Source organism: Mustela nivalis (assembly GCF_964662115.1).
Source record: "Mustela nivalis genome assembly, chromosome: 9".
Lineage (NCBI taxonomy): Eukaryota > Metazoa > Chordata > Mammalia > Carnivora > Mustelidae > Mustela > Mustela nivalis.
Window position 1 is genome coordinate 37884287 of NC_139028.1, and position 14772 is coordinate 37899058.

Below are 14772 nucleotides of genomic sequence, written 5' to 3' on the forward strand. Positions count from 1 at the left end.
ACGACCGCCCCCGCGGCTGCCGGGCATTGTGAGTGCCCGCACCCGAACCTTGCCAAGAGGCACTCCGCGAGACGGACTGAGGCGAGGCCAACGCTGGCAGATCCTTGGCCTGCGGGGTCCCATCCCTGGCAGTATACCATGGGCACGGGCCCAGGGGGAAGCCCGGGCTCAAACGCTGGCTTGCCTCCCCATCCTTCTGCTTCTGGGGTCCTGTCCCCTGTGGCCTTTATATCAGGAACCTGAGTCCGCAGCCCCGCATCTCCCAACCACGCAGGCGGCAACGGTGCCTTCCGGCGCTTCGGGAAATCCTCGGAGTGAGATAAACCTGCGTGGCCAAACTGAGGTCATCCCCATCCTTGGGCGCCCCATCTTCCGGGAAGACGGAGGCGCACGCCCAGCCCCCACCCATACTTCAACTCTGCTCCCGGAATGCTCCACTGCGCCGGCGCCCCCTGGTGGGATGCGTATTTTCCGTGCGATTTCCGGGCGGCCGCAACATGCCCGGGGCGAGAAAGGGCCCTGGGTCATGGAGAGCAGGGTGTTCTGCAGGGCTGACCAACGCCGGCCAATTCTCACGAGCGTTCTGCCCAAACCGATCCCGGTTTGGGCAGAACGCTCGTGAGAATTGGCCGGAAAAAGCCCGGCGAAGTCTCTTTGGGCGCCGCACCTCTGCAGGGACAACCCACCGGGACCTGGACGGGCATGGTGAGTGCTGGCAGCCGAACCCCGCCAAGAGGCCCTCCACGAGACAGAACGCGGCGAGGCCAACGCCTGCGGATCCTCGGCCTGCGGGGGTCCCATCCCTGGCGCTATACCATAGGGCCGGGCCCATCATGAAGCCCGGGCTCCAACGCTCGCATGCTTACCCAGCCTTCTGCTTCCGGGGTCCTGTCCCTCGTGGCCAAAATATCTGGAACCCTGAGTCCCGCAGCCACGCATCTCCCAACCACGCGGGCGCCAACGGCCCCTTCCAGCGCTTAAGACAACCCAAGGACTGAGATAAACCTCTGGAACCAAATTGAGGTCATCCCCATCCTTGGGCGCCCCATCCTCCCGAAAGACGGAGGCGCACGCCCTGCCGCCACCAGTCCTTCCAATCTGCTCCCGGGACGCTCCACTGCGCCGGAGCCCCCGCGTGGGCCGCGTCCTTCCCGTGCGATTTCCAGGCGGCCGCAACATGCCCTGGGTGAGAAAGGGCCCTTTGCCATAGAGAGCATGGCGGCCCGCAGGGATGCCCAACGCCGGCAGGTTCTCACCGGCGTTCTGCCCAAACCGATCCCCGTGTGGGCCGAACGCTCGTGAGAATTGGGAAGGAAAACTCCCGGCGAATTCTCTTCGGTCGCCGCATGTCTGCAGTGCCGCCCCCCACGACCGCCCCCGCGGCTGGCCGGGCATTGTGAGTGCCCGCACCCGAACCTTGCCAAGAGGCACTCCGCGAGACGGACTGAGGCGAGGCCAACGCTGGCAGATCCTTGGCCTGCGGGGTCCCATCCCTGGCAGTATACCATGGGCACGGGCCCAGTGGGAAGCCCGGGCTCAAACGCTCGCTTGCCTCCCCATCCTTCTGCTTCTGGGGTCCTGTCCCCTGTGGCCTTTATATCAGGAACCTGAGTCCGCAGCCACGCATCTCCCAACCACGCAGGCGGCAACGGTGCCTTCCGGCGCTTCGGGAAATCCTCGGAGTGAGATAAACCTGCGTGGCCAAACTGAGGTCATCCCCATCCTTGGGCGCCCCATCTTCCGGAAAGACGGAGGCGCACGCCCAGCCCCCACCCATACTTCAACTCTGCTCCCGGAATGCTCCACTGCGCCGGCGCCCCCTGGTGGGATGCGTATTTTCCGTGCGATTTCCGGGCGGCCGCAACATGCCCTGGGCGAGAAAGGGCCCTGGGTCATGGAGAGCAGGGTGGTCCGCAGGGCTGACCAACGCCGGCCAATTCTCACGAGCGTTCTGCCCAAACCGATCCCGGTTTGGGCAGAACGCTCGTGAGAATTGGCCGGAAAAAGCCCGGCGAAGTCTCTTTGGGCGCCGCACCTCTGCAGTGACAACCCCCCGGGACCTGGACGGGCATGGTGAGTGCTGGCAGCCGAACCCCGCCAAGAGGCCCTCCACGAGACAGAACGCGGCGAGGCCAACGCCTGCGGATCCTCGGCCTGCGGGGGTCCCATCCCTGGCGCTATACCATAGGGCCGGGCCCATCATGAAGCCCGGGCTCCAACGCTCGCATGCTTACCCAGCCTTCTGCTTCCGGGGTCCTGTCCCTCGTGGCCAAAATATCTGGAACCCTGAGTCCCGCAGCCACGCATCTCCCAACCACGCGGGCGCCAACGGCCCCTTCCAGGGCTTAAGACAACCCACGGACTGAGATAAACCTCTGGAACCAAATTGAGGTCATCCCCATCCTTGGGCGCCCCATCCTCCCGAAAGACGGAGGCGCACGCCCTGCCGCCACCAGTCCTTCCAATCTGCTCCCGGGACGCTCCACTGCGCCGGAGCCCCCGCGTGGGCCGCGTCCTTCCCGTGCGATTTCCAGGCGGCCGCAACATGCCCTGGGTGAGAAAGGGCCCTTTGCCATAGAGAGCATGGCGGCCCGCAGGGATGCCCAACGCCGGCAGGTTCTCACCGGCGTTCTGCCCAAACCGATCCCCGTGTGGGCCGAACGTTCGTGAGAATTGGGAAGGAAAACTCCCGGCGAATTCTCGTCGGTCGCCGCATGTCTGCAGTGCCGCCCCCCACGAACGCCCCCGCGGCTGGCCGGGCATTGTGAGTGCCCGCACCCGAACCTTGCCAAGAGGCACTCCGCGAGACGGACTGAGGCGAGGCCAACGCTGGCAGATCCTTGGCCTGCGGGGTCCCATCCCTGGCAGTATACCATGGGCACGGGCCCAGGGGGAAGCCCGGGCTCAAACGCTCGCTTGCCTCCCCATCCTTCTGCTTCTGGGGTCCTGTCCCCTGTGGCCTTTATATCAGGAACCTGAGTCCGCAGCCACGCATCTCCCAACCACGCAGGCGGCAACGGTGCCTTCCGGCGCTTCGGGAAATCCTCGGAGTGAGATAAACCTGCGTGGCCAAACTGAGGTCATCCCCATCCTTGGGCGCCCCATCTTCCGGGAAGACGGAGGCGCACGCCCAGCCCCCAACCATACTTAAACTCTGCTCCCGGAATGCTCCACTGCGCCGGCGCCCCCTGGTGGGATGCGTATTTTCCGTGCGATTTCCGGGCGGCCGCAACATGCCCTGGGCGAGAAAGGGCCCTGGGTCATGGAGAGCAGGGTGGTCCGCAGGGCTGACCAACGCCGGCCAATTCTCACGAGCGTTCTGCCCAAACCGATCCCGGTTTGGGCAGAACGCTCGTGAGAATTGGCCGGAAAAAGCCCGGCGAAGTCTCTTTGGGCGCCGCACCTCTGCAGGGACAACCCACCGGGACCTGGACGGGCATGGTGAGTGCTGGCAGCCGAACCCCGCCAAGAGGCCCTCCACGAGACAGAACGCGGCGAGGCCAACGCCTGCGGATCCTCGGCCTGCGGGGGTCCCATCCCTGGCGCTATACCATAGGGCCGGGCCCATCATGAAGCCCGGGCTCCAACGCTCGCATGCTTACCCAGCCTTCTGCTTCCGGGGTCCTGTCCCTCGTGGCCAAAATATCTGGAACCCTGAGTCCCGCAGCCACGCATCTCCCAACCACGCGGGCGCCAACGGCCCCTTCCAGCGCTTAAAACAACCCACGGACTGAGATAAACCTCTGGAACCAAATTGAGGTCATCCCCATCCTTGGGCGCCCCATCCTCCCGAAAGACGGAGGCGCACGCCCTGCCGCCACCAGTCCTTCCAATCTGCTCCCGGGACGCTCCACTGCGCCGGAGCCCCCGCGTGGGCCGCGTCTTTCCCGTGCGATTTCCAGGCGGCCGCAACATGCCCTGGGTGAGAAAGGGCCCTTTGCCATAGAGAGCATGGCGGCCCGCAGGGATGCCCAACGCCGGCAGGTTCTCACCGGCGTTCTGCCCAAACCGATCCCCGTGTGGGCCGAACGCTCGTGAGAATTGGGAAGGAAAACTCCCGGCGAATTCTCTTCGGTCGCCGCATGTCTGCAGTGCCGCCCCCCACGACCGCCCCCGCGGCTGGCCGGGCATTGTGAGTGCCCGCACCCGAACCTTGCCAAGAGGCACTCCGCGAGACGGACTGAGGCGAGGCCAACGCTGGCAGATCCTTGGCCTGCGGGGTCCCATCCCTGGCAGTATACCATGGGCACGGGCCCAGTGGGAAGCCCGGGCTCAAACGCTCGCTTGCCTCCCCATCCTTCTGCTTCTGGGGTCCTGTCCCCTGTGGCCTTTATATCAGGAACCTGAGTCCGCAGCCACGCATCTCCCAACCACGCAGGCGGCAACGGTGCCTTCCGGCGCTTCGGGAAATCCTCGGAGTGAGATAAACCTGCGTGGCCAAACTGAGGTCATCCCCATCCTTGGGCGCCCCATCTTCCGGAAAGACGGAGGCGCACGCCCAGCCCCCACCCATACTTCAACTCTGCTCACGGAATGCTCCACTGCGCCGGCGCCCCCTGGTGGGATGCGTATTTTCCGTGCGATTTCCGGGCGGCCGCAACATGCCCTGGGCGAGAAAGGGCCCAGGAGAGGAGGGTGGTCCGCAGGGCTGACCAACGCCGGCCAATTCTCACGAGCGTTCTGCCCAAACCGATACCGGTTTGGGCAGATCGCTCGTGAGAATTGGCCGGAAAAAGCCCGGCGAAGTCTCTTTGGGCGCCGCACCTCTGCAGGGACAACCCCCCGGGACCTGGACGGGCATGGTGAGTGCTGGCAGTCGAACCCCGCCAAGAGGCCCTCCACGAGACAGAACGCAGCGTGGCCAACGCCTGCGGATCCTCGGCCTGCGGGGGTCCCATCCCTGGCGCTATACCATAGGGCCGGGCCCATCATGAAGCCCGGGCTCCAACGCTCGCATGCTTACCCAGCCTTCTGCTTCCGGGGTCCTGTCCCTCGTGGCCAAAATATCTGGAACCCTGAGTCCCGCAGCCACGCATCTCCCAACCACGCGGGCGCCAACGGCCCCTTCCAGCGCTTAAGACAACCCACGGACTGAGATAAACCTCTGGAACCAAATTGAGGTCATCCCCATCCTTGGGCGCCCCATCCTCCCGAAAGACGGAGGCGCACGCCCTGCCGCCACCAGTCCTTCCAATCTGCCCCCGGGACGCTCCACTGCGCCGGAGCCCCCGTGTGGGCCGCGTCTTTCCCGTGCGATTTCCAGGCGGCCGCAACATGCCCTGGGTGAGAAAGGGCCCTTTGCCATAGAGAGCATGGCGGCCCGCAGGGATGCCCAACGCCGGCAGGTTCTCACCGGCGTTCTGCCCAAACCGATCTCCGTGTGGGCCGAACGCTCGTGAGAATTGGGAAGGAAAACTCCCGGCGAATTCTCTTCGGTCGCCGCATGTCTGCAGTGCCGCCACCCACGACCGCCCCCGCGGCTGGCCGGGCATTGTGAGTGCCCGCACCCGAACCTTGCCAAGAGGCACTCCGCGAGACGGACTGAGGCGAGGCCAACGCTGGCAGATCCTTGGCCTGCGGGGTCCCATCACTGGCAGTATACCATGGGCACGGGCCCAGGGGGAAGCCCGGGCTCAAACGCTCGCTTGCCTCCCCATCCTTCTGCTTCTGGGGTCCTGTCCCCTGTGGCCTTTATATCAGGAACCTGAGTCCGCAGCCACGCATCTCCCAACCACGCAGGCGGCAACGGTGCCTTCCGGCGCTTCGGGAAATCCTCGGAGTGAGATAAACCTGCGTGGCCAAACTGAGGTCATCCCCATCCTTGGGCGCCCCAACGTCTGGAAAGACGGAGGCGCACGCCCAGCCCCCACCCATACTTCAACTCTGCTCCCGGAATGCTCCACTGCGCCGGCGCCCCCTGGTGGGATGCGTATTTTCCGTGCGATTTCCGGGCGGCCGCAACATGCCCTGGGCGAGAAAGGGCCCTGGGTCATGGAGAGCAGGGTGGTCTGCAGGGCTGACCAACGCCGGCCAATTCTCACGAGCGTTCTGCCCAAACCGATCCCGGTTTGGGCAGAACGCTCGTGAGAATTGGCCGGAAAAAGCCCGGCGAAGTCTCTTTGGGCGCCGCACCTCTGCAGGGACAACCCACCGGGACCTGGACGGGCATGGAGAGTGCTGGCAGCCGAACCCCGCCAAGAGGCCCTCCACGAGACAGAACGCGGCGAGGCCAACGCCTGCGGATCCTCGGCCTGCGGGGGTCCCATCCCTGGCGCTATACCATAGGGCCGGGCCCATCATGAAGCCCTGGCTCCAACGCTCGCATGCTTACCCAGCCTTCTGCTTCCGGGGTCCTGTCCCTCGTGGCCAAAATATCTGGAACCCTGAGTCCCGCAGCCACGCATCTCCCAACCACGCGGGCGCCAACGGCCCCTTCCAGCGCTTAAGACAACCCACGGACTGAGATAAACCTCTGGAACGAAATTGAGGTCATCCCCATCCTTGGGCGCCCTATCCTCCCGAAAGACGGAGGCGCACGCCCTGCCGCCACCAGTCCTTCCAATCTGCTCCCGGGACGCTCCACTGCGCCTGAGCCCCCGCGTGGGCCGCGTCTTTCCCGTGCGATTTCCAGGCGGCCGCAACATGCCCTGGGTGAGAAAGGGCCCTTTGCCATAGAGAGCATGGCGGCCCGCAGGGATGCCCAACGCCGGCAGGTTCTCACCGGCGTTCTGCCCAAACCGATCCCCGTGTGGGCCGAACGCTCGTGAGAATTGGTAAGGAAAACTCCCGGCGAATTCTCGTCGGTCGCCGCATGTCTCCAGTGCCGCCCCCCACGACCGCCCCCGCGGCTGGCCGGGCATTGTGAGTGCCCGCACCCGAACCTTGCCAAGAGGCACTCCGCGAGACGGACTGAGGCGAGGCCAACGCTGGCAGATCCTTGGCCTGCGGGGTCCCATCCCTGGCAGTATACCATGGGCACGGGCCCAGTGGGAAGCCCGGGCTCAAATGCTCGCTTGCCTCCCCATCCTTCTGCTTCTGGGGTCCTGTCCCCTGTGGCCTTTATATCATGAACCTGAGTCCGCAGCCACGCATCTCCCAACCACGCAGGCGGCAACGGTGCCTTCCGGCGCTTCGGGAAATCCTCGGAGTGAGATAAACCTGCGTGGCCAAACTGAGGTCATCCCCATCCTTGGGCGCCCCATCTTCCGGGAAGACGGAGGCGCACGCCCAGCCCCCACCCATACTTCAACTCTGCTCCCGGAATGCTCCACTGCGCCGGCGCCCCCTGGTGGGATGCGTATTTTCCGTGCGATTTCCGGGCGGCCGCAACATGCCCTGGGCGAGAAAGGGCCCTGGGTCATGGAGAGCAGGGTGGTCCGCAGGGCTGACCAACGCCGGCCAATTCTCACGAGCGTTCTGCCCAAACCGATCCCGGTTTGGGCAGAACGCTCGTGAGAATTGGCCGGAAAAAGCCCGGCGAAGTCTCTTTGGGCGCCGCACCTCTGCAGGGACAACCCCCCGGGACCAGGACGGGCATGGTGAGTGCTGGCAGCCGAACCCCGCCAAGAGGCCCTCCACGAGACAGAACGCGGCGAGGCCAACGCCTGCGGATCCTCGGCCTGCGGGGGTCCCATCCCTGGCGCTATACCATAGGGCCGGGCCCATCATGAAGCCCGGGCTCCAACGCTCGCATGCTTACCCAGCCTTCTGCTTCCGGGGTCCTGTCCCTCGTGGCCAAAATATCTGGAAACCTGAGTCCCGCAGCCACGCATCTCCCAACCACGCGGGCGCCAACGGCCCCTTCCAGCGCTTAAGACAACCCACGGACTGAGATAAACCTCTGGAACCAAATTGAGGTCATCCCCATCCTTGGGCGCCCCATCCTCCCGAAAGACGGAGGCGCACGCCCTTCCGCCACCAGTCCTTCCAATCTGCTCCCGGGACGCTCCACTGCGCCGGAGCCCCCGCGTGGGCCGCGTCTTTCCCGTGCGATTTCCAGGCGGCCGCAACATGCCCTGGGTGAGAAAGGGCCCTTTGCCATAGAGAGCATGGCGGCCCGCAGGGATGCCCAACGCCGGCAGGTTCTCACCGGCGTTCTGCCCAAACCGATCCCCGTGTGGGCCGAACGCTCGTGAGAATTGGGAAGGAAAACTCCCGGCGAATTCTCGTCGGTCGCCGCATGTCTGCAGTGCCGCCCCCCACGACTGCCCCCGCGGCTGGCCGGGCATTGTGAGTGCCCGCACCCGAACCTTGCCAAGAGGCACTCCGCGAGACGGACTGAGGCGAGGCCAACGCTGGCGGATCCTTGGCCTGCTGGGTCCCATCCCTGGCAGTATACCATGGGCACGGGCCCAGGGGGAAACCCGGGCTCAAACGCTCGCTTGCCTCCCCATCCTTCTGCTTCTGGGGTCCTGTCCCCTGTGGCCTTTATATCAGGAACCTGAGTCCGCAGCCACGCATCTCCCAACCACGCAGGCGGCAACGGTGCCTTCCGGCGCTTCGGGAAATCCTCGGAGTGAGATAAACCTGCGTGGCCAAACTGAGGTCATCCCCATCCTTGGGCGCCCCAACTTCTGGAAAGACGGAGGCGCACGCCCAGCCCCCACCCATACTTCAACTCTGCTCCCGGAATGCTCCACTGCGCCGGCGCCCCCTGGTGGGATGCGTATTTTCCGTGCGATTTCCGGGCGGCCGCAACATGCCCTGGGCGAGAAAGGGCCCTGGGTCATGGAGAGCAGGGTGGTCTGCAGGGCTGACCAACGCCGGCCAATTCTCACGAGCGTTCTGCCCAAACCGATCCCGGTTTGGGCAGAACGCTCGTGAGAATTGGCCGGAAAAAGCCCGGCGAAGTCTCTTTGGGCGCCGCACCTCTGCAGGGACAACCCACCGGGACCTGGACGGGCATGGAGAGTGCTGGCAGCCGAACCCCGCCAAGAGGCCCTCCACGAGACAGAACGCGGCGAGGCCAACGCCTGCGGATCCTCGGCCTGCGGGGGTCCCATCCCTGGCGCTATACCATAGGGCCGGGCCCATCATGAAGCCCTGGCTCCAACGCTCGCATGCTTACCCAGCCTTCTGCTTCCGGGGTCCTGTCCCTCGTGGCCAAAATATCTGGAACCCTGAGTCCCGCAGCCACGCATCTCCCAACCACGCGGGCGCCAACGGCCCCTTCCAGCGCTTAAGACAACCCACGGACTGAGATAAACCTCTGGAACGAAATTGAGGTCATCCCCATCCTTGGGCGCCCTATCCTCCCGAAAGACGGAGGCGCACGCCCTGCCGCCACCAGTCCTTCCAATCTGCTCCCGGGACGCTCCACTGCGCCTGAGCCCCCGCGTGGGCCGCGTCTTTCCCGTGCGATTTCCAGGCGGCCGCAACATGCCCTGGGTGAGAAAGGGCCCTTTGCCATAGAGAGCATGGCGGCCCGCAGGGATGCCCAACGCCGGCAGGTTCTCACCGGCGTTCTGCCCAAACCGATCCCCGTGTGGGCCGAACGCTCGTGAGAATTGGGAAGGAAAACTCCCGGCGAATTCTCGTCGGTCGCCGCATGTCTCCAGTGCCGCCCCCCACGACCGCCCCCGCGGCTGGCCGGGCATTGTGAGTGCCCGCACCCGAACCTTGCCAAGAGGCACTCCGCGAGACGGACTGAGGCGAGGCCAACGCTGGCAGATCCTTGGCCTGCGGGGTCCCATCCCTGGCAGTATACCATGGGCACGGGCCCAGTGGGAAGCCCGGGCTCAAATGCTCGCTTGCCTCCCCATCCTTCTGCTTCTGGGGTCCTGTCCCCTGTGGCCTTTATATCATGAACCTGAGTCCGCAGCCACGCATCTCCCAACCACGCAGGCGGCAACGGTGCCTTCCGGCGCTTCGGGAAATCCTCGGAGTGAGATAAACCTGCGTGGCCAAACTGAGGTCATCCCCATCCTTGGGCGCCCCATCTTCCGGGAAGACGGAGGCGCACGCCCAGCCCCCACCCATACTTCAACTCTGCTCCCGGAATGCTCCACTGCGCCGGCGCCCCCTGGTGGGATGCGTATTTTCCGTGCGATTTCCGGGCGGCCGCAACATGCCCTGGGCGAGAAAGGGCCCTGGGTCATGGAGAGCAGGGTGGTCCGCAGGGCTGACCAACGCCGGCCAATTCTCACGAGCGTTCTGCCCAAACCGATCCCGGTTTGGGCAGAACGCTCGTGAGAATTGGCCGGAAAAAGCCCGGCGAAGTCTCTTTAGGCGCCGCACCTCTGCAGGGACAACCCCCCGGGACCAGGACGGGCATGGTGAGTGCTGGCAGCCGAACCCCGCCAAGAGGCCCTCCACGAGACAGAACGCGGCGAGGCCAACGCCTGCGGATCCTCGGCCTGCGGGGGTCCCATCCCTGGCGCTATACCATAGGGCCGGGCCCATCATGAAGCCCGGGCTCCAACGCTCGCATGCTTACCCAGCCTTCTGCTTCCGGGGTCCTGTCCCTCGTGGCCAAAATATCTGGAAACCTGAGTCCCGCAGCCACGCATCTCCCAACCACGCGGGCGCCAACGGCCCCTTCCAGCGCTTAAGACAACCCACGGACTGAGATAAACCTCTGGAACCAAATTGAGGTCATCCCCATCCTTGGGCGCCCCATCCTCCCGAAAGACGGAGGCGCACGCCCTTCCGCCACCAGTCCTTCCAATCTGCTCCCGGGACGCTCCACTGCGCCGGAGCCCCCGCGTGGGCCGCGTCTTTCCCGTGCGATTTCCAGGCGGCCGCAACATGCCCTGGGTGAGAAAGGGCCCTTTGCCATAGAGAGCATGGCGGCCCGCAGGGATGCCCAACGCCGGCAGGTTCTCACCGGCGTTCTGCCCAAACCGATCCCCGTGTGGGCCGAACGCTCGTGAGAATTGGGAAGGAAAACTCCCGGCGAATTCTCGTCGGTCGCCGCATGTCTGCAGTGCCGCCCCCCACGACTGCTCCCGCGGCTGGCCGGGCATTGTGAGTGCCCGCACCCGAACCTTGCCAAGAGGCACTCCGCGAGACGGACTGAGGCGAGGCCAACGCTGGCAGATCCTTGGCCTGCGGGGTCCCATCCCTGGCAGTATACCATGGGCACGGGCCCAGTGGGAAGCCCGGGCTCAAACGCTCGCTTGCCTCCCCATCCTTCTGCTTCTGGGGTCCTGTCCCCTGTGGCCTTTATATCAGGAACCTGAGTCCGCAGCCACGCATCTCCCAACCACGCAGGCGGCAACGGTGCCTTCCGGCGCTTCGGGAAATCCTCGGAGTGAGATAAACCTGCGTGGCCAAACTGAGGTATTCCCCATCCTTGGGCGCCCCATCTTCCGGGAAGACGGAGGCGCACGCCCAGCCCCCACCCATACTTCAACTCTGCTCCCGGAATGCTCCACTGCGCCGGCGCCCCCTGGTGGGATGCGTATTTTCCGTGCGATTTCCGGGCGGCCGCAACATGCCCTGGGCGAGAAAGGGCCCTGGGTCATGGAGAGCAGGGTGGTCCGCAGGGCTGACCAACGCCGGCCAATTCTCACGAGCGTTCTGCCCAAACCGATCCCGGTTTGGGCAGAACGCTCGTGAGAATTGGCCGGAAAAAGCCCGGCGAAGTCTCTTTGGGCGCCGCACCTCTGCAGGGACAACCCCCCGGGACCAGGACGGGCATGGTGAGTGCTGGCAGCCGAACCCCGCCAAGAGGCCCTCCACGAGACAGAACGCGGCGAGGCCAACGCCTGCGGATCCTCGGCCTGCGGGGGTCCCATCCCTGGCGCTATACCATAGGGCCGGGCCCATCATGAAGCCCGGGCTCCAACGCTCGCATGCTTACCCAGCCTTCTGCTTCCGGGGTCCTGTCCCTCGTGGCCAAAATATCTGGAAACCTGAGTCCCGCAGCCACGCATCTCCCAACCACGCGGGCGCCAACGGCCCCTTCCAGCGCTTAAGACAACCCACGGACTGAGATAAACCTCTGGAACCAAATTGAGGTCATCCCCATCCTTGGTCGCCCCATCCTCCCGAAAGACGGAGGCGCACGCCCTTCCGCCACCAGTCCTTCCAATCTGCTCCCGGGAAGCTCCACTGCGCCGGAGCCCCCGCGTGGGCCGCGTCTTTCCCGTGCGATTTCCAGGCGGCCGCAACATGCCCTGGGTGAGAAAGGGCCCTTTGCCATAGAGAGCATGGCGGCCCGCAGGGATGCCCAACGCCGGCAGGTTCTCACCGGCGTTCTGCCCAAACCGATCCCCGTGTGGGCCGAACGCTCGTGAGAATTGGGAAGGAAAACTCCCGGCGAATTCTCGTCGGACGCCGCATGTCTGCAGTGCCGCCCCCCACGACCGCCCCCACGGCTGGCCGGGCATTGTGAGTGCCCGCACCCGAACCTTGCCAAGAGGCACTCCGCGAGACGGACTGAGGCGAGGCCAACGCTGGCAGATCCTTGGCCTGCGGGGTCCCATCCCTGGCAGTATACCATGGGCACGGGCCCAGTGGGAAGCCCGGGCTCAAACGCTCGCTTGCCTCCCCATCCTTCTGCTTCTGGGGTCCTGTCCCCTGTGGCCTTTATATCAGGAACCTGAGTCCGCAGCCACGCATCTCCCAACCACGCAGGCGGCAACGGTGCCTTCCGGCGCTTCGGGAAATCCTCGGAGTGAGATAAACCTGCGTGGCCAAACTGAGGTCATCCAAATCCTTGGGCGCCCCATCTTCCGGAAAGACGGAGGCGCACGCCCAGCCCCCACCCATACTTCAACTCTGCTCCCGGAATGCTCCACTGCGCCGGCGCCCCCTGGTGGGATGCGTATTTTCCGTGCGATTTCCGGGCGGCCGCAACATGCCCTGGGCGAGAAAGGACCCTGGGTCATGGAGAGCAGGGTGGTCCGCAGGGCTGACCAACGCCGGCCAATTCTCACGAGCGTTCTGCCCAAACTGATCCCGGTTTGGGCAGAACGCTCGTGAGAATTGGCCGGAAAATCCCGGCGAAGTCTCTTTGGGCGCCGCACCTATGCAGGGACAACCCCCCGGGACCTGGACGGGCATGGTAAGTGCTGGCAGCCGAACCCCGCCAAGAGGCCCTCCACGAGACAGAACGCGGCGAGGCCAACGCCTGCGGATCCTCGGCCTGCGGGGGTCCCATCCCTGGCGCTATACCATAGGGCCGGGCACATCATGAAGCCCGGGCTCCAACGCTCGCATTCTTACCCAGCCTTCTGCTTCCGGGGTCCTGTCCCTCGTGGCCAAAATATCTGGAACCCTGAGTCCCGCAGCCACGCATCTCCCAACCACGCGGGCGCCAACGGTCCCTTCCAGCGCTTAAGACAGCCCACGGACTGAGATAAACCTAGGAACCAAATTGAGGTCATCCCCATCCTTGGGCGCCCCATCCTCCCGAAAGACGGAGGCGCACGCCCTGCCGCCACCAGTCCTTCCAATCTGCTCCCGGGACGCTCCACTGCGCCGGAGCCCCCGCGTGGGCCGCGTCTTTCTCGTGCGATTTCCAGGCGGCCGCAACATGCCCTGGGTGAGAAAGGGCCCTTTGCCATAGAGAGCATGGCGGCCCGCAGGGATGCCCAACGCCGGCAGGTTCTCACCGGCGTTCTGCCCAAACCGATCCCCGTGTGGGCCGAACGCTCGTGAGAATTGGGAAGGAAAACTCCCGGCGAATTCTCTTCGGTCGCCGCATGTCTGCAGTGCCGCCCCCCACGACCGCCCCCGCGGCTGGCCGGGCATTGTGAGTGCCCGCACCCGAACCTTGCCAAGAGGCACTCCGCGAGACGGACTGAGGCGAGGCCAACGCTGGCAGATCCTTGGCCTGCGGGGTCCCATCCCTGGCAGTATACCATGGGCACGGGCCCAGGGGGAAGCCCGGGCTCAAACGCTCGCTTGCCTCCCCATCCTTCTGCTTCTGGGGTCCTGTCCCCTGTGGCCTTTATATCAGGAACCTGAGTCCGCAGCCACGCATCTCCCAACCACGCAGGCGGCAACGGTGCCTTCCGGCGCTTCGGGAAATCCTCGGAGTGAGATAAACCTGCGTGGCCAAACTGAGGTCATCCCCATCCTTGGGCGCCCCATCTTCCGGGAAGACGGAGGCGCACGCCCAGCCCCCACCCATACTTCAACTCTGCTCCCGGAATGCTCCACTGCGCCGGCGCCCCCTGGTGGGATGCGTATTTTCCGTGCGATTTCCGGGCGGCCGCAACATGCCCTGGGCGAGAAAGGGCCCTGGGTCATGGAGAGCAGGGTGGTCCGCAGGGCTGACCAACGCCGGCCAATTCTCACGAGCGTTCTGCCCAAACCGATCCCGGTTTGGGCAGAACGCTCGTGAGAATTGGCCGGAAAAAGCCCGGCGAAGTCTCTTTGGGCGCCGCACCTCTGCAGGGACAACCCCCCGGGACCTGGACGGGCATGGTGAGTGCTGGCAGCCGAACCCCGCCAAGAGGCCCTCCACGAGACAGAACGCGGCGAGGCCAACGCCTGCGGATCCTCGGCCTGCGGGGGTCCCATCCCTGGCGCTATACCATAGGGCCGGGCCCATCATGAAGCCCGGGCTCCAACGCTCGCATGCTTACCCAGCCTTCTGCTTCCGGGGTCCTGTCCCTCGTGGCCAAAATATCTGGAACCCTGAGTCCCGCAGCCACGCATCTCCCAACCACGCGGGCGCCAACGGCCCCTTCCAGCGCTTAAGACAACCCACGGACTGAGATAAACCTCTGGAACCAAATTGAGGTCATCCCCATCCTTGGGCGCCCCATCCTCCCGAAAGACGGAGGCGCACGCCCTGCCGCCACCAGTCCTTCCAATCTG